This window comes from Hetaerina americana, unplaced genomic scaffold, assembly GCF_022747635.1.
Source record: "Hetaerina americana unplaced genomic scaffold, ioHetAmer1.1.p SCAF_2, whole genome shotgun sequence".
Classification (NCBI taxonomy): domain Eukaryota; kingdom Metazoa; phylum Arthropoda; class Insecta; order Odonata; family Calopterygidae; genus Hetaerina; species Hetaerina americana.
Window position 1 is genome coordinate 111,176,032 of NW_027286763.1, and position 26,016 is coordinate 111,202,047.

The window sequence follows — 26,016 nt, forward strand, 5'->3', positions numbered from 1 at the left end:
AAATGGTAGACAAAGATGAATTCTTAACGAGTAATTCTACATCTAGTTACCGAGAAAGAGTCAAAAAGTAAAACATAACACCTGCTTTTTCCATTGGGAAAACATCACCACTATGTTCTTTTTGAAACCTTTAAGTAATATAACCTTTGGTTTTTTTTGACTATTTCCCAAATGAACCTATTCTTTTCTTTAAAATGTTTGTTCAATGAGTAGTTTTTTATTGTTTATTGAAAAATCAGTTTGGATGATAAAATTCCCACAATCTAATGTCAGGAGTTTGCCTGTTTACTTGAAGTTTATAATAGCCACTGTTATATTTTAATGCTGGATAAACAAAATCAATTGACTCCTCATGAAATGTTTTCTTACATTTAAGGTCTATTGAAGTAGTAAAAAAGATACTTTTTGCTAATAAGAGAGCTTTGTGAATGATTTCCTTCCTAAATTATTCCTCATAAACTTTCAGTTGTTCATAGAACAGAAAGCCACAAATTTCAGCCAACTGCAAGGTTTGTTTAGTGCTGAAATTCTGTTTCTTTTATGAGTTATTGGAGTTGATTATCCTAGCAAACTTAATTTTATTTCTCATGCCATGAAAAATTAACGAAAGGAGGACATTACTTCAAATACTAACAACAGTTAAAATTGCTACAAAAAATGAACCACGGGGATCGAGATGGCGCGGGGGCTAATGTACTGGCTTCCCACCCAGAGGGCCCGGGTTCAAATACCGGCGGTGTTGAATATTTTTCGGAGGTATCTCGATCCCTACTTGCGGTGCTTTGTGGAGGGCACTTCGGGTGAGTACGCCGTCTGTCGGATGGGACGTTAAACGTTAAACCCCTTTGCGCCCTTCGTAAAGAGTAGGCTAATGCCGACGCCGGGTTTCTCTCCACCCTTCATCCTTTCCTGTCCATCCCCAATGGCGCAAATGACCTCAGCAGTCGGTCGCCACCCCTAAAAATACTACTATGAACCATGTAGTTCTCAATAATTTATTTAATATGGCAGTAGTCAAGGGATAGACTATTGGCCTACTGACTGGAGGGCCCAGGTTCGACTCCTGGGCAAGTCTCCCTGGGCGATATCAGCTTCACTTGGGCTGTGTGATTTTTTGGGTATAAGAACTTCCTGGGAAACCATAATCAGTTCAGGGAAAGATTCAGTCCCTCCACCTCTGCTTTGAGAATTTTACATGCCATCGGACTTCGTATTAGGTGAGCACCAAACAGGCCGACCTTCGGATAGATTACTGTGTTCTTGGTTTGTTTATGGCGCTGAAATAACAAAGGGAGGAAAGTATTTCTGAATTCTTAACCCATGGCTGTAAACAATTTCTTGTTTATTTCTGTTTCATAAATTCACAATATTCATCATAGAATAATTTTCTTCAAAACCTCCCCCTTCGGTTGGCAATCTTTAAATGGTGTTAGTGTAAGATGCCATTGCCATATTGTCCTTATAGTCTTCCGCAAGAACATATTCAAAATCTTATTGTTTCTTGAAAACAAATTTCAACGATAATTGTGACATAAAAATATTGGCAATTGGTCCATCAGGACCGAAGGTAAGTTTGTACGAGCTGACAATTAAGTGATGGCGTTGAATTGTTGAAGAATTACGATGAGTTTAAAATCGACTAAAATGCATAAAATGAAGAATCAATCACCTGATGCCCTTGTCCAGGTCGGGAAGAATGCATGGTTGTTCCTTATTCTTGGATCTCTTGTTTAAAATCAAACCACTTAAGTATAGTCAAAATATTATTTTAGGAAAGGGCTAATTTGAAAGCTCAACGCCGTAGAAACTGCTTTTTGTGCAGCTTGAAAGAACAGAGATATACGTAATGAATCATCGCGCTTATCACCTCTGAATAGGTTACTTCTGAGCCGACTCTATTCCCTTATTCCACGTATTGCATGATCTCGAGTCAACTGAGAAGTTACCCGAAGACTTTTTTGTAATGTGATCGCGTTGAGCGAAAGTTGGAATTCCTGATGACAATGGCAGATTTATACACGCCAAGGCACGGATAGTTAACTCCATGGAGGTCGATTAACTTTTCGTCCCCTCGACCTACTTGACAAAGTTCTAAAACGTTTATTTCACTCGTGAACATACTACTTCATGATTTTAGCGAGACAATTTTCTAAGAGCAGAGCTTTATAGCACCCTTGTATTTGCTAAATAGCTACGTGTTATAAAATTTTATTGATAACATTTTAATACAATCCACACAATTAACATAGAAATTTTAAGCGGAAATTGTTACGTATTGCATTACGATCGTCATTTCGAACCGTATTTTCTGCTTTCCCTGCTAGATGGCAGTACTCGCATTTAAGCGTCTGCTGCCGTAGAAAGTAATCATAACCTGTTGGCTGTGCGATTGTGACTGTGTCGTGTTGTACGCATTTATGCGGTGTTTCGAGCGGTAATACTTTGGGATGTGAATGGCAATGCCACATTTTAAATAGTGTAATAAATCGTCAAACTTGATAAAGTGAGACTACGGTTTACTTTTTCACCGTTTGTGAAATAAATAATCTGCATCACGCAGTATCATCAAGTGAAGGGAGAGGCCTGCCTACCCTTGTATCGGGAGAAAGGAGGAGTCACACAGGTGAGTTGAAAGACTATTTTTTGTTTTTCATTTCAAACTCGAGATTTTACTTTGAACTCCAGGGAAGTGTCGTGTGTTACCGTATCATTGTGTCGTAGGCGCGAAATTGTGTTGCGTTCTCCAAATAGGCGAGATAGATATTTTATACCTCAACTTTTTCACGTTTCATGAAAGGATGCCAGGGAAAATATTGGAATAGTAGATCTCGAACTTAATGTTAATTGAGGCAGGTTGATTTTCATCAATTTATTTCAAAATTTTTCAAATTTGTGGTCAATTCTCGAAAGTATCATACCGGTCATAAAGCTGTAATTTGGTTATAATTATTCTGATGCAATTTGAATTTTTCTTTTGACTCATTCTTGTAATAGATGTAATTATGAGATGTATGGAAGCGGAATATTTAATTTCTGCTTTGAATTTAAAAAATAGTTTATTTCGAAACGCGCGGTATCTTTGTTACTTAGAGCGGGTGATCGGTGGTTCAACTGCTGAGGTTGTTTCTCTCGTTATTCATCTTGAATGGAAACTTGTCTTGTAAGAAAGAAATCAGCTAACCTCATGACGGAGAAAACTGGCTCGACCACTAATTCACCGTTTGTCTAGCGAATAAGTTTATCTTGGGTGATTGTTATGGTATATACGCTAAACCAATGTAATTAGCGTAGTTATTGACAGTTAAACTCTTTGTTTTTAGTGTAGTTCTTGGATAAATTTCTCCGAATTGATTCTCAAGTAAATTTTAGCGTCCAATTCCGAGCGTTCATCGAGCATCGTATATTTATAACCCTTGACTCTGAAATTTATTTTTCTCAATTCGGCCATTCTGTGTCGCCATCGCCTCTAAATATTTTTAGCGAGAGTATCCACCAAGTGTGTAGCTGACGATATTAGATACAGCCATAGAGTAGTTTATAATATTCAGATGCTGCACTCATTCTTCATATAACCTCTATGGTTCACTTCGTCAGGCCTCACTGTTGCCATGGTATTGTTTATATTTAATGGTGGCAACATTTTTTCCCATTTATATATCGTAAGAGTAAATATATGGGCCAAGGTTTGGCATATGGAGGTCTCCCGCCGTTTCTTTTATTCCTTTGCCATTTCGGAGGCTGCGTTGGTTGCCGTGAGATCTCGGATGTTGTCCTCGGGGAAAATTTCCCGCGAATTGAAATGTCAGACCGGGGTGCATGTATTGCTGGGTCACGCGCTTATCCGAGCATCCACGAGTCCCTGTAAAATTAAAGAAGGTCAAACGGTGTTCCGGACGAGCTGGAGTCGAGTCGGTATTCCCCCAGCCTCCGCGTCATCCCCCACCTCTCTCGGAAACATTCCACGGAGTACGCAACCCCGTGTCACGGTTGATCGCCGGTCGACGTATACCCTGAAGGGGTTCGGAGGAGTCTCCCACACACCTACGCAGGCTTTCGCCCCCGTACCCTCCTTCTCCCCCACCCACAACACAGTCTGTGTAAAAACATAATTGCCGTCTCGCTTTAAAAAGGGAGTACGTGGGCCAATCGGTGGGCCGGATGTACTATATATCGTTGGAGGAGCGTACGTCCGGATCACCTTTCCCCACAATGTGTTTCGGACCGGCGACGTCACCGCGAAAATCAATCGCTAGTCATTATTTATTTGCGTACCCACACGTTCCAGGGGAGAAGAAATGCCTTCACCTCCTTCTTCCGCTCCCTTCCCCCCCTACCATTGTCCCCTCTTCCCTCACCCTACTTCCCCCCCCCTCTCGATCTGTTGTACTCCCGACTCGGAATTGCGCATGCCCGAAATTTTACTCCAGATACCTCCCTCTCTCTCTCTCCCTTTTCCCCCGCCGACCCCTCCACTGACTGCTACGCTCGGGTGGAGTGAAATATACATGTAATGTGGCACGGCTAAATTGACCCGTAAAATTCAAACCTTATGAAAAGGTTAGGGGGGACGCGGACTCGTAAGTCTCCGCTAGAGGCCTTCCCCATCCTCGGCCATTGTTGCTCGGATGCACCATGGAGACTAGATAATAAATAACTAAACATAAACAAGCGACCCGTTCCATTTTCTGGAAAGCATTTTGGCGAAAGCCGTTTGGAGTTGTGTGTGGGGAGTCGACGTGTTTGGTGAGTGCAATTTCATTCGTGAATTCGTTGTAATTGAGGACGCGCGGCGGCAAGTCGGCGAAGGGTGTGAGCGGACTTTTGCATTTTCTTTCGATTGATATCTTTGATCCACGACGTAATTGTTGATCTACAAGTCTGAGTGATTCTTCGCAATTGGTTTGCGTCAACGTCAAATGATCTCTCTGGCTGTCTACCCTCAACCATTTACCGTGTAGGAATCGATGTGTGAGATGCCACTTTAGATTGCAAATACCTTTTCATTCTATTCCCAATCTATAATGGAACGCATGTATGCAATGTTTAATAATTGGAATTAATATATGGCTGCGTCGTTTCGGTAAAGAAGCGCTAGTTTACGCAGTACCCCTCAAGCAAGGCCGTGTTGCGTTAGAGCACCAACCATTCATGCGGGCATATTATTTTATACGTACATTTGAAGTATATTATCTAATGTATAAAAACACTCGCACACGCACACATACCAGTGAAATAATGCAGTAATAGTTGTACTTGATTGACTCATTAAACTATAGTCTTTAAGTTGGTATACGTGCTCGGGACTCAGCTATGATGGCGTGTGTCGTGCAAGGGAAGAGCGAGTGCTTGAATCTTGTATTCTGTGACGGTGTTTCTATCTCGTATTTTATCCGAATACACGCATGTACCAATATGATGTGTTGTCATAATTGTGAATTGTGTCATGACACCAATAATGTCACGGTACCCTTGGTGTCGCAAGAACACCCAGGTGCCATACACCTTTCTAAATGTTTGTGTCTACTGTCTTCGTGAATCAACGGCCAACATACCCGCAGTCACGCTTGCTTTCAAATGCTGTAAACCACCCAAAAATAAAGCCGTTCTGATGACTTACTTAGATCCTGCGAGCCACGCACAAGAACGTGAAGGTATTATTCCCGGTATCCTTCTTTAAAGCATCTATTACCAATTCCAAAGCTAACCTTCCAATCCACAAAGCTGGGGGAAGATAACAGGATAGGGTCAATTTTAATCAGTTATTAGATTCATTGAAATAATTAATTGAAAAAGATCATTCGTAGGAACCATTAAAAATTTGTGCCAAGTCGTTCTTTTCATTTCTACGTGTTGTGTCATTTTTAAGATGTCCAGTCAAGTATGACACTTATTACGTGTGCCACCGTTTAATTAGCGTACGTCGATGTAGACTTGCATATTTGTCGGGCAACTGGAAATGTGTTTCCTCGCATAGCATTGCACACGGGGCACTCGCACTCTGCCCGATCGCTGGTGGCCCGAGAGTCGAGACGTTTTGCACGTATCCTAGAGATTAGGCAAACAGGAAATATTTGTGGGAGGCGAAGCCATTTTGCAGCATTGCTCTCGTATTTGAAGTGATTTATGAAAGTGCCGTGATTTGAACTAAAATGCTCGGAATACTTGCATTATTTGCCCATCCCTAATTTTTCCTCATTATAACTAATCAACAATTATCTAACAAATTTATCAGACCGGAAACATTTTTATTGTAGCATCAGCGTCAAGAATGACATTTTCCGGTTGCTTCAGTTGTTGAGTTTAATGTTTTCCCAGTTATATAGTAACATGGCAATTGTTTAATTAAAGCGTGACATTTTCAATGAACTATAGTTATATTCCTTGTTAATAGGTTCATCGAGGAGAGATTGTCGCCTAGAATTCATTTTGTTTTGGGAAAACGTGCGGACAAATACGCTCTGATCCTGGTTCCGGCTTTGGAATAATTTAACGCTTGCCTCTCGTGTATCTAATTACTCTCTCCTATCATTACCATCAGGTTTTATCCTGAAAGGTCGGCCTTAACCGTCTTGATGACTGTTTATACGGATACCTTGAACCTTTCATTTGACAGGCAGTCAGTCAGTTATGAATAGCCAATAAGAATACCAACCATTTAACAGTGGGGCTCAAATATTGAGGACCTCATGCTCCCACGCACCTTCTTGGCGTCGCGTCAGTAATTTGGAAAAATTGTGGGCGCGCTGTCTTGGTCCAGTCGCCCTCCTCGAGCATCTTCACGCCGGCACTTCAATAATAAACAATTCAGCTGCGGTCAAAGTGAAGGAAAGGATAGCGATCACATTTTTTGAAGGTATGGACTGCACTCCACTTCTCCCATGATTTGCTCCATGTATATATTCCCGGTCTCGGCCTTCCTCTCCAATTATTCGCATTTATTCTTTATCGCCCATCTATATTGCGTAGATACTCTCATGTCACGCCGACTCTTGTATTCCTCCCATGCAGTTCTCTCATTTTCGATGAAATGTTTTCCATAGTGTTTGTTTTTTGATCTATCTTACGCACGAACTCTATCCTATCCTATCCTCTGCTCATTTTACTCATATCATTCATATATATAACACCGCGATACAAAGTTTTTCGGGCTCATGTGCTTTGCTGCACTTAAATTTCGCGTTTCACCTTGCTGCGACGAAATGCTCCACACAAGAGATCTTCAAGAGGTGTTTTCCTAATGTGCACATATGTCTAAACATTTCATTCTGTGTTAAAAGCTGTTTTAGGATCATTTTTACCGCTGAGAAACTTCTCTTTATGCGTCTATCGTCGGGTGTGCTAACTAGATGTGTAATTTCTTGCTCATTTGCTAGAGGTCTTCCCTTTGATGTTGTTCGAATTAACAACTCCTCAAAAGAAATATAGGATCTCGTAGGCGAGTGAAGCTGTGTGGAAGAGGTGGCCAAAAGCAGTGGGAGGATGGTTGATGATGAAGAGATCTATGTTTAATTTGCTTGATGGAGCGTTTGAGGTGTCCGCGCGCTTCAATTTCAAGGGTAATTGATCAAAATCCTTCTCACTGGACCGCGCCTTTTATTTTCAAATAATCTGGGAGTGTCAGAGGCCGAATTTCTCACGCGGGTGGCGGGAGGGGGGGCAGGGGGGGCAAATTTATGGCAAAATTTATCATTGTGGGTCAAGGGAAAAGATAAAGGCGTGCGATAACCGCTTCGCGAAAAGTTCTCTCACAAAGGCCCTCATCATACTTGAGGATCGTGTTTCGAAGAGGTGAGGCGCAGGACCACTGGGTCGTATTCGATGCTGTATTGGCTTTTGTGTTCAAAGCGAAGTATCCACCAGAATGTCACTTCCGATCGCAGAAACTGCACATGCCATTTCAGTCAATAGTTACTTTTCTTCAGTCGCCTTAGATCGGATCTCTAGGTCAGGAGGTCGGGGAAAATGGCTCGCTTCGGAGGCTGCGAAAGCCTGTGTTCGTCAGAAGACATACTTCCACGCTCGTTTTTTTTCCCTTCTTGTCGGTTTCCTTGATTTATTTGCCATTGGCGACTTGTTCGTTCCATTTCAACGCACCCGAGCAAACATGCCGAGAAAGCAGCATTGTAGATATTTAATTAAAGTGTATCCAGGGCACGCAGGTGAGGCCATTCTCGAGAAATAGGAAAGGGAGAGTTAGAGGATAAATGCTGAGGACATGGACAGGGTTGGTGGGACACAGTTGACGCACGCATTAGGTCGGTGGACGAAAATGGGTGCGGCGGCATCAATTACATCCGGACGGAAGAGGTGTTCTCAAAGGGGAGGACTATGCGGTGCAGAGTCTCGGAGGGATCATTATTTCAAAGAAAAAGAGTCGCGAGCAATTTTTGTCTGGAGCGCGGGCGAGCGTGTTCACGGAATCCAGGCGGCCGTTCCGGGCATATTGGTTCGAATGGTATCGAGAGAAATGGCGTCCATTGCTTGGCGAAATTTGGCAACAGTGGGAGCCTATTCATTCTAAGCATTCAGAATCGAAAAGATCCATTATAAGCGTCCTGATCTGTTTTAGGGAAGAGATTGTGCGTTGTTCGGATGAGTTTGTAATGGAGAAGGGGGAAATATAACGGCTCGGATGCAGTAAAGCAGAAGAAGTGTGTTGCATTGTGGGAGGTATTTCCCAGCAGCAGTCTACCGATGTAGGTTGGTATTCCGTGCAATAGCACTGGCATTCTTCTTAGAGCGATACGCACCTCCTAACGTGACAATAAAGACCACTTGAGCCCACTTCAACATTAACCATTTCTTATTTCATACTTATCTGCATCCTGTCTGGGATAACTTATCCTTTCCCCTCTCTGCCACGCACGCACGCATGCATACTCCCCTCCACTGCAGTCTTCAGCGCTTGTTGTATTTTTGGGATCCGTTAACAAATTACCTCAAGCGTTGTCGCGTTTTCCCCCTGCGTATTTATTGCATTGAAAACCTTAAAAGATAAAGAAAATGTAATTAATAAAAATAAATACGACTTTGGGTAAGGATGTTAAGAAAAGAATAGTCAAAACTTCGATATGGAGCGTAGTTATGTACGGCGGGGAGACATGGCCACTGAAGCAGGATGATAGGCGTATTGGAGGCTTTTTGAGGTATAGGTTTGGAGAAGGTGAAGTGGAGAGAAAGGAAAACAAATGAGGAAGTGCTAGGCATGGTGGGCGAGGAGAGGGGATTGTGGGCAGAAATTCTAAAGAGGCAGGAAAAATGGATGAAGGGCGTATTGATCGGCATTGGGATGTTGGAGATAGTGATAGAATAGGATAGGGATATTCAATTGTTTATGGCTCAGCTTTGTGGAAGTTCATGTTCACTAAATGAAGAACACAATGTATATTTCACCTGTTCTTTATTTTGGTAATACTTGTTTCAACGCTTAGGCGTGATGATGACGCCTGAGAGTTGAAAGTAGTTGTACAAAAATAAAGAACAGTGGAAATATGCATTCTGTTCTTCATATAATGAGGATAGGGATAGGTTGGACGGGATGAAGAGGGGAAGGAAGTACACAGGGATGAAGATTGACTTGTGTTGAGTGGAATGTTGGGTTGTGTTTTGTTAGGAGAGACGAGAGAATGTATCGCTGTACCATAGTATAGGCGGTGTCCATCCATATCCTACCTTAATCGGTAGAATATCACTAATAATTAGAGTCAAGGTCTGCACCATAGTTGAGCCACAATGACATGATTAAATTATCACCATTTTCCCTACTGGTAATGCAGAACTTTCAAAAAAGTCACGCGTGATTATGATTTGAAGCGAAATTTCGGTATACCTTTCAACAATCTGCTGAGGTTCCTACAATTTATTCGCATTAAAAGAAACCATGGTAAGGATGTTCACCCTATTAATATTTTCATGTAGCACATGCAATATATTCGCTCCCAAGAAGATCTTTGGTGCAGTTCCAAGGTGATTGCCGTTTCCTGCCAATCGTGTCGATCTCGCAGGCGATTGGGTTAGCGTCGAAGAAATCAACACTCTTGGTTGCCACCTGCCTTCGACGACGTTTCGCTCAAGTCAATCGGCCCGCAGCCGCCACTCGCTCCCAGGGCGGAGCTGGGCAATGTCCGCATCCACGGGGCTTCTGGCCGTCAATGAGTTAGCGACGCCTTACCTTGGGTTACGCTATCCGTTTTTTTTTGGCTCTCGGCTCCCGGGGTGTCAATGCTTGCAGACCAGTGTCGGTTGATCATTCTTCTCTCCATTCCATCCTGATGAATCATTGAACCCTGCAATGAGCTAAAATGTTCGCGGCTTCTTGCTGGCACCCTCCTAAAGGCGCCGGGACAGTTTTATCCATGCATAAAATATGTTAATGTTGACGTTCTTAGTTATTTTGATTAATATGTTTAATGTTTTTGGTGTTTTTACTGAATGACGGCATGATTTCTCTTTCACTTAATTGCAAATGACGACATATCCTAAAAGATACTCATATCGTGATATTAATGGAAGTGGCCCAGCACAAATTTTACGTAAAATTACGGCATTACCCAATTTATGCCGAATAATTAAAAGGTTTAATTTAATTTGCGATCCGCACAAAAGCTCTCGCGGTAAAAGTTATCGGATTTACTTCAACTCGTGTTTTTTATGGTAAGAACAAAATAGTTTTCGCTACACGGGTAGATTTTTCGTTGGCATATCTTATCTTAAAATTTTTCCTGTTATAATTAATAGCACATTAAGATCGTTAGCACTTAACACTGTTAACGCTTTACTCCACAAATGATTTATTTTTGAATTCCTAAGATGCTATATTTCATGAAAAGTCAAAAGTTCTCTAAATGAACAAGCTCTTTCCATGCTCTTTTCAGAATTGTCTGGCTTGGAGCGTGAATGATACTTTAACTATTCACTTAATTTTTCATTTGGGATATCATATAAGTACATGGTATCTATAACAATATCGGGAAGAGTTTCTTGAAAAATAGATTTATACAAGATATTGCCACAATGCCTCTCAATATTCTTCAAAGTACATCCCTTGAGCGTTTACACGCGGCTTTTGCCTGAGCGGCTTTTCACGACTCGAGGGCTCCCATGGTAGGCGAAAGGTCCTTAAGGGTACGCGTGCAACCTTCTTTGACGGCACTTAATGTCCCATGGTGCTGCCCTTTGATGGAGGGAGGATTTTACTTTTGGGAATAGGAAATAGTCTGCTGGTGCCAAGTCGGGGCCGTACAAGGGAGTTGGGGAATCGTTGCGATGCAGTTTTTCTTTATTTTTTCTTGTCAGTTTTGGTCTTCCATCCAAAGACCTTCGGTAGGACGAGTTCAGCGTAGGTCTTTCGCATCAATGAAATTTCAGTGATAATAGTGTTTGCACTGTCACTGTCCTATCAATGCCAATAAGATGTGCGATCATGCCCACACTTAACTGACGGTCTGAATTCAGCACTTCACGCAAATACGTCAGGAAAAAACTGTCACCGATACTTTTTATGCTAACCTTGTATATGTTGTATCAATCAGCAACACTAATGTGGTTATCGTAACTTCCCGAGCTATTGCCTTGTTGACAAACGGGAGATAATGAATGAAGATAGCCGAGGACGTGGTAGCCGAGGGTGGAGCCCGGCGCCTCCTCTCTTTACTCAACGCTCGACGTTCCCTTCGCCCTTTTATCCGCGGTCACGATTGTGTGGAGATCGATCGAGATAACACCTACTAAGCTGCTAGAAATGGCGAATTCAATTTTAAATTGAGAAAATAGAAAATTATGAGCTCTCTTAAGTGAAAAGACCTCGCATTGTCTTAATCAACTTTTCCTGCCGTTGAACTTCTGAATATCTGTGCATGCATGTATATATGGATGTATGTATTTTTTAGATGCGCAAATCTCTGTATAATGTATGCCTATCTCTCTATATATATGCATTTAATTAAGAATTTTCTGGCTAAAATAATATATACGTGTATAGCGATGGGCTAAATTGAAGAAGGGACCATATGGTCTCAATTTTGTCCAAATAAAGACCTCTGTCTATGTCTCTCTATGACTTCTCAGAAAAACCTGCTCTCTTAACCTCCCCTTGTGTGGTGTTTTCTTCGCCTTCCATTTTACTTATTTCATTCATTCCTCACCCATATCTTAAACTTCACCAATCCTCGCTTAATCTCTCGGCTTACAGACCAAGTTTCGGAGCCATAGAAAACGACACTCCACATGAGAGTTTTCACTAATCCTTTCTTTCCTTGATGTTCTTGTCACCAACTCCTGTCTATACTATATCTATTTGAATAATATGTTGAAGAGTCTTTAGAGACAATGAAGGAGAAGACAAATAGAAGAAAGATACGTTGCATTACGTTTGCAGAAGATATTGTGACCATGGGAGAAACAGCTGAAGATATGTATAGAATGCTGAAAACCCTATCCTTAGCTTTGAAAAAATGGAAACTGAAAATAAATGTGAAGAAAACCAAAGCTTCGATAGTTTCTAGAAATAGGGCAGAACCCTCTGTAAATTAAATGATAGGAGAATTAATGATAAGGCAAGTAGAAGAGTTCTGCTACTTGGTAGTGTAATTACAAGAGACAACAGAGGCAGTGAAAAAAAGGATAGCCTTCGCAAAGACGCCATATGAAAAAAAAGAATCTTTTAGGAAGCAAACTCATGTAATTGGAAATTAGAAAATAATTTGTAAAAACGGTTGTTTGGAATGCATTATAATGCAGGTGCGAGACTTGGACATTGGAAAAGAGGGAAATTGAGCGACAGAAATGTCGAAAGGAATCTAATAAAAGAGATGGGCAAAAAGAAAGTTACTTATTTTGGACATGCTCTGAGGCAACAACTTCCTGAAAAATAAAATAAAGGGGAAAATATTAGGAAATAAAGGCAGAGAAAGGGCAAGAAAAAAAGTATTGATGATATAAAAAGTACGATGAGAGTGACAACCTACAAATGCTTATTCGGTTTGGTGTGTATGACGGTGATCCAATCATACTAGCTTATATACATATATATATTGTATATAGTATTGATGATATAAAAAGTACGATGAGAGTGACAACCTACAAATGTTTATTCAGTTTGGTGTGTATGACGGTGATCCAATCATACTAGCTTATATACATATATATATATATATATATATATATATATATATATATGTATGTATGTATGTATGATATTTGCTGGATTCGATTTCATCGTGCGCATTCATGCCTTGTAGAGAGCATGTAAAATGGCTCTGTGGCATCTATTTCTGTCAGGTTATAATTGAAGTTTGAGAACGAACGGGACATGTTTGCGTTTTTATTCCTAAAATTAATTATTTATAAAAAAGAATTTTTCAGTGAATGCTGATGGCACGCTAATTTTCTCAGAATTGCGTGTAGATTCGCCCCAGATCCTACGTACATGGCACTTGTCACGTTACGAGTTTCCCTTCCGCGCTGTGGTGTGAATCGCCGAGGGCAGCTCACTCTCTGTGATCGAGGCTTTGCGCTCTAGATCAAAGAGGTGCTCTGGGTGGATATATTCGCGCCAAAATGGTATCGAAAGTAAATGAAGCATTGCAAGTCGTGTGCTAAAATGGCAGCTGAATTGGAATCGGAAGTTCATCCAAGGCGCAGGGGGGGGGGGAGTAACCCCCCACGAAAGTGGATGAAGCAGTTCTTATGTTAGATATTTGGTCGAAGTCTTTTTTAAAATTAAATGCTAGGATGACGAACCTCCAAAGAAAGTTATCAGTCCCAGCCTTGAATTATCTTTGCTCCTGATAGGCTTCAGACCTGGCTCTGGTGGTTGGGAATTAGCGGAGCGATTTTTTTTTTGCGTAGCGTAAGCTTAGCACCAATCTCTCCTCCGCTGCAATGTCAAAAGCGTTGGATACCTGTTGCGAAATGTAATGTCTTACATAATTGACCATCCTCTTAAAGAGCCAATTTACGATATAATCTAAAATGTCAATCGTGGAAATGGCTACGATCAACATTGTTGATTGTATCTTTTACGTTCGGCATTTTTGTTTATTCTTCAAATCTAAAAAAGATAGCCGCTTCATATTTTTAGGCGGAGATTTGAAAGGTATGAATTGGACGTGCTCTGTCAACAAATCTCGGAAGTTTTGCAACCGATGCGTTCTCCGCTGTCTTCTTGGCGTTGTCTCCGGAGCCTCGGCTCGCTCCGCGTGTCGCTACTTTTCCCTCTGGGCCATCGGATTATCGTCGCACAGCTGTTCTGTCACACATTCGTCCTTGCCAATGCAGTTGCTGTACAGAAGCCGCTTCGCCGTGGTCGTTGTCCCCGTCAAGTACCGTCGAAGCGGTGCGAGACACCGGGCTCGCACTGAATGGAACGGTATCTCGGATCGGTGGTATCACCGATCGACACCAGGATCGGCTCCGTGATGTCTCTTTCATCAGTTAGTTGCGGAGTCGAAACATATATATAGAATGCCAAATCTATTGTTAGTCCTGGACATCTTAATACTGAAATAAAACTAGTAATTGGGACCTTTTCTCCCCTATTTCAATTAATTCATTTGATGTGAGTAGTCTTAAGAAAGTTGTGTGACAAAAAGGAACGTAGCCGGCGATGATAGCATTCCAGGCGGATGAACCTTTCGTATAAGTCAGGAAATATGCCATAGAAGCAGGGTTCGAATTGATTTTGGCGTGGTCTAATTTAGCCTTTGAGGGCACCCAAGTTGTCATTTACCGAAGAGAGATTAGATTTGGGCATGGGTCGCAACGGGTGGAGCATATACGAGTACTATCCTCAAAGCGAATGAAAGATATTCATTTTTGGCGTATCTAAAGTATCTTCTTCCCCTTTAGGTTCTTGACTTTCTTCGGATTATGCAATTTCTTCATATTTGTACGCCACGTTTTTTTAAATATGTGAAGAATAACAATAAAGAATAACATTAGTTTTCAATGGGAGTTCTAATATGGTGCGCTATAAGATCCTTTGCTCCGTTTCCCGGTGCCACTGGCCCGTTAAGTCCACGGTCAATATTTATGCATTACGAATTCGGACACCCTTCAAGATTACTTCTTACCTAATGAGGGGTCTTTAGGCACGCGTTTGGCAGTATCGGGCGTGTCTAGAATATTTTATTGAGTGCTCTTCTGTAACTTTCCGGATGATGGGCGTCCATTTTTGTCACATTTATTTAAGTGAGCACTCGTACAGGTATGTACGAGTCTGTATATTCCCCTTCGTCCAATGGTGCTACACGAGGACTGTCCAGAAAGTTAACCTCCCTCAGGCTTTGAAAAAAAGACAGGAATGGATGGAGAAAATTTATTATTTTCATCTCCAAACTGCACATCACTACTTTTTTTTCCGCATACTCATTAAAAAGATCCAAGAATTTGCCATATATCTTAAATACTTGAGTAATTCCTTCAGCATAACATTCTACCGCCTTAGATCGCAGCCAATCGATGACGGTATCTTAGAGTTCCTCGTCGAGATGAGCACAAAACATGCGGTAGCCTAACTTTTCAGCCGTTTTTCCATGCAACCGATTCCTTTGAATATGTGCAAAACTTTATAAAGAACCCAGATATCGTAAAACACTACCAGTTTGGACGAAATTTTTCGTAACTTTCTGGAGCAGTTCATTGTTCACCACAGATCGACGGCCAGTTCTTGGACATCATGGACATTTGTCCGTTCACTTTTATGAACTAATAACACCACTGACGCACAACACTGTTACTCATCACTCAGTCGGTCCACAGCACAAATTTCCCTAAGATGAATGCCAGCAGCTTTTAAGTTTCATGCCAGTAAAAAACCTTATCGTTAAACGAATTTAAAACATTTGGGGGGATTTCCAATTGTATTCTTCATTTTGAGTCACCACTGTAAACAAACGACAAGCGGCATGGTCTTCCAAACACTGCAGCTCGAGGCGTACTGCACTGGTGTGTGTGTGTGTGTCTCAATACAGCAAACATTCGTCTTCCTTCCACTGCTTTGCTCGCTACGTGCAAACGTAAGTTACTTTCTGGACAGCATTGTATTTGGCAATGACAACACAATTTCACTCGAAACGAATAATTGAAAAGTATTGGAATTAAAGACCTCGATAATGACGGCGAAACTAAATGTTTGGCGTGTGATGAGGAAGGGCTTCCACGTGGATCAGCGCATTCCGCCGACAGGCGTTTTCCCAAGGCAAACGGAGCTTTCTAACCATTTATTACCTTCCCTTTCAATTTTACAGACAGGCACGGAATTTCATTCCAGTACATACATTTTATCGTAGTATTAAATACATGCACCTGATTAGCGGTGTGTGTATTGGATTTGGGCGGATATAATGTTTAAGGTCTATTGATGCTCGGTCCTAGGTAATACAGAGGCAGTGACTCCAAAAAAAATTGTCTTTTCCGAGGTTCTACAATTTCCTGTTCTTTCTGGGAGTGATTTCGTTAAAATCTTGAAATCTAGATTATCTTTCACAATACGATAATGCTTGTGTTCGCGTCACTGCTATGGTAATTCTCGATTCCCTCGCGCCTAAACACTGGGGGACTCGTCGGGGGTCCTGGCGCCAAAATGCCCTCATTGTGAGTCCTTACCGAATAACATCCCTGGATCATCATCAGTAGTTAATCTCTCCACGGAAAAATTTCCGTTAGATAGTTCTGTGAAAGTTGTCCAGTCCTGTGTCGCACCCTTTAACACTTGGTCAGTAAATCATCCAATCATAATACCCGCAATCAAAACAAATCCTTCTTCACCATTCTCTCCCACTCTTTCCACTCAACCTTTCCTCCTATTATCCTCTTCGATGTGCGATCCTTTCTCGTGACCTATTCCGGCCTCGTTGGCGGCGAGGTATCCTCCTCGCCTGCCAACCCAGAGGGTGCGGGCTCCTTGGGTGGGTTTTTCTCCGTCCAGGGTTTGGATGTTTGTAATTGTTTCTATTGCTGTATTATCATTATAAGCCCGATTCAAAGGCCAAAGTGCTGTTTTCTGATAAATGTGAAATAAATAAACACTCGAAACGCCTTTCTTTTTCCTATAGAGATCCTTTCAATCTATCCTCTCCAGAACTTCTTCATTTTTTTATACTTTCCATGCACCAGATATTTATGTTTCAATTTTCGCCATGCCACATTTAAGTGCTTGAGAGAGATACTTCCTCAGTCTCTCCGACCCGTGAATTGCAGCGTCTTAGATAAAACGTTTAGTAAGTTTTCTCCTCCGTATCATTTGTTCTGTCTTTTAGTAGTTTCTTTTATTTGTCCACAGCTCTTCTACTTTTAGTTTCTCCTATCTACAACTTCCATTCCTTTTAATAATTCTTCCGAGTCAGTCCAATGAGATCACCTCCTCCAGGCTACTTCTTCCTACGATCACCTTTGCCACCAAATCATTCTTAGACATTTTAATTATATGTGCAATGCTCCTTTAAAAATAAGACGCCTTTCCTACATAATCTTGATTTTCAACTAGAAGGGTCCTTTAACGTTTTCATCCTGTGCAGCACCCATGATATTTAAGAGCGAGTCATATTTCTGGGAGGGAGGGGGCCCATCCCTCCCGTTAACTCTGACGCCAACTGATTGACCTCCACGAAACTGTCAACCGTCGGCGCAATTTTCGAAATCCCCTCGTAATGCACTTACCGCGCATGCGCGCCATGACGGATCTACAGGTAGTCGCGTGCCAGCGTGTGTGTGTGTGTGTGTGTGTGTGTATGTTTGTCTGACACATTTGTGTATCGGATTTCCGGAATGAAGGGATGCGGTCATGGACCAGGCGCTAATCGCTCAAGACACCATAAAACTCTCACGTGACTGATGGGTTCAGCGGTCACAACACGAGTGTAAGTTCGCTTCCGAAACTATAGTTTTTGGAAGTGGGTATTGTTTTTAGAGAATGGGATGTTTGTGCGTGTCCTGGAAGTGTGCCCTTGCACAGGTATACATGGTTAGTATATAAAGTAATGGGAAAAGTTTCTGGAAAATAGATTTCTTTCAGATATTGCTAATATTCCTGAAAATTCTTCGTAGTACATCCCTTGAGCGTCGATATACACTTTTGCCAGCGGCTTTTCCACGACTCGAAAGCTCCCTGGCAGGTGTCACCCGGCTCCCGGGAGGTCTTTAAGGGTACGCGTGCAAGCTTCTTTGTCGACTTGACTTAGGGCCCCATGTTGGTGTCCTTTGAGGGAAGGAGGATTTCTTTTTTGGGAATAGGAAATCGTCTGTTGGTGCCGAGACTGTAAGGGGTTGGGGAATCGTTGCGGTGTCGTTTCAGAAGGTCTTCGCTAGCAGATGCTAGACTTTGTTCTTGGTCGTTTGCTCAAAGACCTTCAGGAAGGGTTTAGCGCAGATCTTTCGCATCGCCAAATTTTCAGTGATAATAGGGTATACTGTGTCACTATCTTATCAATGCCAATACGATCTGCGATCATGCGCACTCTTAACCGACGATCTGAATTCAGCACTTGATGCGAACACGTCGGCAAAAAATTGTTACTGATACTTGTTTTACGAACCTTGTGTAGACGGACGCATAGATCGATAGGCTCCATAACGGAGGCTCATCTCTGATCCAGGGAGGGTTTCAGTTCGATCGCCGTGTAGGGGGGGTGCCTCCTCCCCCCCCACTCCCTTCTTTCCCGCCGCGCCGTCGACTGTTGTCAACTCCTAGGGAACGCAACGGCGTTTGTGTTTGTTTACTCGCCGTTCTTTCGCCTCGATGCCTTTGAAATTCCAAATCCTTCCGCTCCCTTTGCCAATGCCCTGCCGCGTATAAATAGTGGGTGGCGCTGGTGTCCCGCCCCATGCCGTCCTCCCCTCGCTCGCTCCCCCTCCCATCGACTCCCCCTCGGACCTCCGCCCCTTTCCCCTGCTGTCTCTCTCCCTCCCTCCCTCCCTCTCGCACTGCTATTTGCGCGATAAAATGCAAAAGATTGTCCATTAGGTGTCGCAACTCCGCTAATACTCATTTTCGTTCGATTATTGAATTTCTTTTCTTCAAATGGTTTGACGTAACGTGAATACAGATCAATGGTCCAAATTTGGTGAAAATTGCGTTCAATTCATAGATTTTTAGGTAAGGTTTCTATGAATTGGAGGAGCTAAATTTGTGCAGCGCCGTTATAATAAAATGAGTAGCGTGTGCAAAATATTTTTAGATACATTGTTTAGATATTTTATTGCAACACAAGCAACCGCTGGAGTGTATGGCAGGGGGTGAATACACACCAGACTGATTTTGACCAGGATATGACCCCTACCGCGGTCGGACAGTATTATTCTGATCTCTTACTGTTCGTGGAAAAAATAGATCTTAAATTAATCTGTTCTGCACTTAATCTCTCTAATTTTATTTACATGATATCTCCTACCGTAGGACGACAGAAGTAATAATACATTTTCAGCATCACTGCGAAATAGACATCCTTCCAATTTATGCAAGAGATTTAATCTGTAATTTAACCTTCTCTCTGGGAGTGATTCCAAACCTTTCTAATATTTTGGATACGGTGCCCAGAGTGGGGTGCCCGGGAGTCGAACCCGGGCCCTCCGGCCAGTGGTTCAACGCTCTACCCCTGGCCTCCCGCGACCCACCATATATATTCGAGGTCTGTCCAATGCATATCGCAAATTTTGAATTTTCGCGGGTTACGTATATGTGATTTTCGATTGTTTTGTGGCGTTATGTTGGTCTCTCACTTATGCCGAAAAGTTCGACCATTTTTGCATATTCAATTAATTGTTGACAGCTGTTTTTCTTGGACGTGTTTTGGCTTGTCTTCGATTTTTGTCTGTTCCAAGAAATTGATCAAAGAATTTGTATCATGAATATCTATTTTGTCCCCGTCAAAGTATTCCCCATTAGTTATTATATCCTTGTGCCAACGTTTTTTTCCAATCCTCCAAGCACTTCAAAAAATCATTTTTAGTGGAAGAGTGTGGAACAAATAGGTTAAACATGTCATTGTTCCCACGAACGATAAGGGATCGTAATAATATAAAGTTTTCCGACTACACTATGAAGGAAAGGTGTTTTGGGTCAAGGGTAGTATGGTATGCATTCAACCCCTGCCATACACCCTAGCGGAGGATTGCAGGGTATTCAATAATAATAATAAAATCATCTAATGTGCCATTTGTTGATTTTAATCACTTAATTTTTTCATGTTTTATATGGAATACGGTTTTGTACGGTGTGGAAACATGGTTGTTGAAGCAGAATGATAGGCGTAGATTGGAACCTTTTGAAATGTAGGTGTGGAGAAAAATGGAGTAGGTGAAATGGACCGAAAGGAAAACAAATGAGGACATTATAGGTGGGCCAGGAGAGGGGTTTGTAGGAAGAAATCTAAAGGAGGTAGGGAAATGGATGAGGACGAATTGATCGGCAGTGGGATGTTGAAGACTGTAATAGAGGGGAGAATGTTGGGCATACGAGGAAAGGGCAGGAACAGGATAGGAATGCTGGACTGGATGAAGGGAAGAAGGAAGTGTACGGAGATGAAGAGGGACTTGTTGTAGAGTGGTATCTTGGGTTGTGTCTCTTTGGAAGAAGTTGGAAAGTATTGCGATGATCAGTCTGTATCCATCCAAATTCTTCCCCAAGCGGTGGACCAGCAAAGAAAAAAATAAAAAAAATACCTGTCGCCCTTCCCTTTCATCGTCGGCAAAGTCAACAACCACATCGTCATTAATTTCAGGGAACTTGTTCCTTTCTCTAATTGTCTTCGTTCGCTGCTGCCCCCGCATTGGTGTCTACCGATAATTTCGCCTCTTTCATCTTCACTTGTTCTTTCAAACGTGCACTTCCGTTCCCGAGACTCTCAGTTTTCCTCACCGCGAGAGTCTCTTTGACTGCATTGACCTCCACGACTTTCTATCTCAAAACATATATGATTTGTATAAAAAGTATCGGGAAAAGTTTCTGGGGCAAAATAGCTTTATTTCAGATATTGCCTCAAATTCTTCGAAGTACATCCCTTGAGCGTTCTTTGACAGCAGTTAATGTCCCATTATGGTACTCTTTGAAGGAGGATTTAATATTTGGGAATAGGGAATAGTGTGCTGGTAACAAGTCGGGACTGTTAGGGGGTAGGGAAATCGTCGCGATGTCGTTTCAGAATGTCTTCGCAGACAGACGCTCCGGCTCTACTGTTTTGGTCGTCGAAAGACCTTCGGGAAGAGTTTGGCGCAGATATTTCGCATTGCTAAATTTTAAGTGATAATGGTTTGTGCACTGTCACTGTCTCATCAATGCCAATACGTTCTGTGCGTAAACTTAATCGACAGTCTGAATTTAGCACTTCACACACTTGCAGAAAAACTTGTTACGGATACTTTTCATACAAACCTTGTACCCTGGGTGCTTTAAACGGAGGCGTACTCGTATGCCTTCATTCCAAGGAGTGTCACAAAATCAACTCGAATATTTTCACTCTCTCCTTCCTTTCTGAATCGCTTAATTTCTTTTCATATTCAAACGTAGGAAAAAGGTACTAATGGAAGCGTTACGGCGGAAGGAATTGTCCTGCTAACGAAATCTAAGCCGTAATAAAAATACTCTGTGCGTGGAAAAGCAAAGTATCCTCTTTGATCAGGAAGATATTTCGTTCAAAAGAAAAGGATGCAGACGAGACGCGCGCATATCGTGCATTAACTTGCATAATTTTGATTGGTTGGAATATTTTGGATAATAATGTACATCACCGGCTCTACCTCTCCGTGACCACATATTCTTTTGATCGGATTAGTTGTATTTTCATCTTTCACAAAAGCCTTCTTAAAGTCAGCGAGTCACCCTGTGCTTTAGCATCCCCTTTGATTGTTTTAAGTCATAACGACGGAAGGAGGATCACCTATTCTCGCCGAGCGTCGATCTACTTCCGCGCTGAAGACGGCGGTCGTTTCCTTCGCTGCATCGACCGCGGCGTCCTTCCGTAAAAAACAACTTGTTTTTTTCTAGGATCGCGAAGTTTTAATCGGGGATGTTTGAGCGAGATGCATGAGTAATTTCTTCAACCCAAATGTTCGCACTCTTTCGACTTCCGGAAGGCCGTGCTTCCTGCGATAACGTTTCGCGAACTGCCCACCCTGCCAAGTGTCCATCCTACTCCGGCGTTTTGCACCGTGATGCAAGTGCTGAGTGTTGCCAAGCACCGGTGAGATTGCTGTTTAAGAAAAAAGTTGTCGAGCATCCAGTTTTTTTGTAGTTCGACCGAGGAATGTTGTTTCGGGTGCAGTGACCGTTTCCGTTGAGCATCCGTGCGAATATTTCCGAAGCATCAATCGAGAAACTATGCGAAATTTACTTTATTTTTGGCCTCCTCTCTTCCTTCTCTTCGAAAGCGCGTCGTTTTTTTAGGAAATCTCAAGCGCCTCATAATACGAGACGTACTTAGTGCTATCGCAACAGAGTTCACAGTCTGTCACTTCTTGAAGATGTCGCCAAGGCGCCAGGAGACTGTTTGGCGAAAACAAAGTGTTGTGCTATATTTGTCAAAGATTGTCTTCTACTTGATATTTCGAGTTGAAACTTTGAAGCGACTTTTTTGGTTGCAAATTTAAATATTTACCGAGACTTTTTTTAGGTTCAATATCTTAGTAAATGGGCCTACTAAGTGAAAATTCTGCGCGACTTCTTTTATTCCATTGTATCATCGAAAACACTCGTTTATGTTTGCTCGATGTCGTTGAACTAACATTGTTAAATTTCGTGCATATATATATATATATATATATATATATATATATATATATATATATATATATATATATATATATATGCACATATATATATATATATATATATATATGTGCATTGATAGTTTCATCTGTATTATTTCATGGCAGCGTTTCAAGTGACGTCTTATCTTTTTTGCACCGTCTAGGTGTGATTTTGACGTGCGTTTGGCGATTCTTCATAGTTTGATGAACTCGCGAAGGGAAGCACGCTTCATTTGTGGTATTGCCCACCGGGTGATGACGATCATCCTCGTATCCGGTCGTGTGCTATCTGCAGCATGTTTTGGCCGAAAGTACATTGTTTTAAAAAAGAAACTTATGAAAGTCACCGAAGCGTATCGAATATTACGGAACATCTATAATCTCCGTAGAAAACAAAGATAATTAAGGCCCTAAGGAGTAAGAAGACAAAATCAATCTTTTAATGAGGAGGGCATGAACTAAAGAAGGCAGAATTAAAAAGTGAATCAGACTAGAATGAACGGGGACTCAAAGAAGGTTCACGTTGCGTAAGGAAGCTTATGAAAAGAAGAGAAAGTTTTTTACAGTGACCTTAAGTCAATATGAAAAGAAAAAAAATTGTGAAAAATTTAATATGGAGGGTGTTATTTATGTCTCGGAAACTTGGTCGTTGGGGCAAGAGGATAAGCGCAGATTGGAGGATTTTCAGGCGTGTGTGTGCAGGATGATGGCAAATGTGACATGGGAAGAAAGGAGGACGAAAGAAGAAGGTATGGACGCATGCAGAGGAGAGAGGATTGTTGGGGGAAATTCGGAGAAGGCAGGAAAAGTGGATGCTGGGAATATCCATCGGTAAAGGATCGCTGGTAGCTGTATTCTAAAAGAGAGATTGCTAAGCAAGCAAGGTGGAGTGGGGAAAAGGAAATTTAACAACGGCTCAACGTAATTAATATAGCGGCATGTTTGGCAAGGCTTATAAGTATAACTATAATTTCTTCTTTTTCTCAAAAGCATGAATTATCTACAAAGGTATCATAGATATTCTTATCTGCCATACCTTTGCAGCTAACACATAACATCAGACCACAAAGAATACGTTATCATTAAAGCTACTGCACACCTCTTCTTGACTTTTGTAAGAAGCTCAGAGGAACGATACAAAAATTTGTTTTCCGGAGGAGTTCTAAGTAGAGCACTCTAACCAGAGGGTCGATATCCGAGGCCAGGCGGAATTAATAATTTGATTTATGGTTTTTAATGATTTCCCAACTACTGGTTGTAGCCTCATCAATGAGTTATGTTACGACTTAACCCTTAGGATTAAAAGTACTAAAAATAGCTTCTGGCGCAACCTCATTGAATCGATCGAATTCCTTTGGGGGTAATACGAGGACTGTCAAGAAAGCAACTTACGTTTCGGCCCAGCGTGGCGGTGGTTAAGGAGGCCACCATCTTGATGTCGAAACGTCCCTTCACTCAGTGCACGCATCCTGCTGTGGTAGTGTGAGCACACAGACTGTGATTACTCTACTTTTGTTCAAATTGCGAACTGTTGAAATGTGCGCCGCAAACAGAAAATCGCGCGAGTTGTAAAGTGCGATCTGTGATTAGGTTTTCGCTGGTAAAAAAGCCGCAAGCCAATTTAAATTCTTGGGCAAATTTGTGAAGTGTAGGGAGAGGGAATAATGAATGAAGGCGGAGTGAGGCAGTTCAGTGCATTCAGTTGAAAAAAATGGCCACAGCGCCAATGTCCACGACGAGGACCGTAATGATCGGCCTAGACTTGTGATAGATGAACTGGCGGTGAAAATCAACGAAATGATTCGTAAAAATTGCCTATTATGCGATTGCGGATCTCTCGCTAGACGTGATTTGCAACAAAGCCCTTTGACAGTCACGTAGAAATGCATGCCGGAGTAAGCAAGTGATTAAAGTGTAAGGTGGCAGATTTTTTCAGGGACGGAATTGAAATGGTGGTCTATCACTATGATAAATAGGCAGAAATAGGTCAGAAATGGATTTATAGGCAGAAATTATCACAAATTTAAGATAAAATGCCGGGCACAGAGGACAAATAAAAAAAAATTTTCTTTTCTAAATAGAACAATTGTTGAGTGGAACACCTTACCTGCAAAAATATTCGAGCCCTTTCCTAACAGAGTGAATACTTTTAAGAATAGATGTAAGGCATATATGTAAAAATTTGATTTATGTGTGGTGTATGGTATTATATGTTATAGCTTAATTTTTTTTTATGTATCTTTTTTTTCTTGCTGATTAATGGTTGTAAATGGGATGAGGATTCACTTGTTTTGTTAAAGAGATTTGTGTTTGTCTGGTTTTATGTATTATCTTTTGCAATTATTTGGGACTTGTGTGCCACCTGACACTGTCTATCAACACATGTGTATTTATAATAATAATAATAAATGCCTCAATTTGAATGGCGACTATGTAGAAAAATAGTTTAGAAATGTTCCGTTCAAATGTATATACGAGGGTAGGCCGAAAAGGAATGCACACGTGCTTGTAGAGCGCGAACAAAAGATTGTGAAAAAAATACATTAAAGTGTAATTCTTAAGTTTCAAAATAACATATTTATTTTTCAACAAAGTCAATGAAAACCTCTTCCGACTTTTCTCGAATCCAGGACTTGACAGCTGCCTTCCTCATCGTCCGAGGTGTAATGATTACCCTTGAGGTGTCTCTTGGGTTGAGGAAAAATCGCCAGGCGCTAGATCGGTGGAATGAGGAGGGTGTGGAGTCGGTTCAAATTTCAGGTGTTGCAGAGCCTCTCCAGTTGTGCGTGAGGGGTGTGGACGAGCGTTGACATGTTGCAAGATTATTGGTGCCAGGCTGCCTTTAACACGACATGCTCGGCGTTGGAGGTGTTCACCATTTTCCCTCTTTCCAGAAATTTGGTCACATGAACTCGGTGAGCATTCCAAAACACAGTCAAAAATTTTTTTTTGCGGATGGTTGTCTTTTGACCTTTTTTGCCTGTGGAGGAGGCGAAATTTTACCACTCATCGATTTGCAGTGGACCTATCCACAGTATTGTCACCATAATTAGTCTTAAAACGACGATAAATCTCAGTGGGAGTCACTTTTTCAGCAGTTAAAAATTCGATAACAGGACGATGTTTAACTCGCGATGACATAGCACTAGAACACGTCTCCATATTTCTGCTTCTCGAAATGCACTGGATGAATGAAACGACCTCCAACGTGCGCATGCTTGCTGAGGAGGAATGTTACTTCCACATGCCACCAGGAGTGCTTCTGACGGTCATTTT

General features: G+C 41.7%; 1 long non-coding RNA gene across 1 annotated transcript in view; it reads left to right on the forward strand.

Moving 5' to 3' along the window:
* The first annotated feature begins 2,389 nt into the window (after positions 1-2,389).
* Positions 2,390-26,016, forward strand: part of LOC139688231 (uncharacterized) — a 309,590-nt gene continuing 285,963 nt past the window's right edge. The window contains exon 1 of the long non-coding RNA XR_011700729.1: positions 2,390-2,623. This is a non-coding gene — a long non-coding RNA (uncharacterized lncRNA). The remainder of the gene's footprint in view (positions 2,624-26,016) is intronic.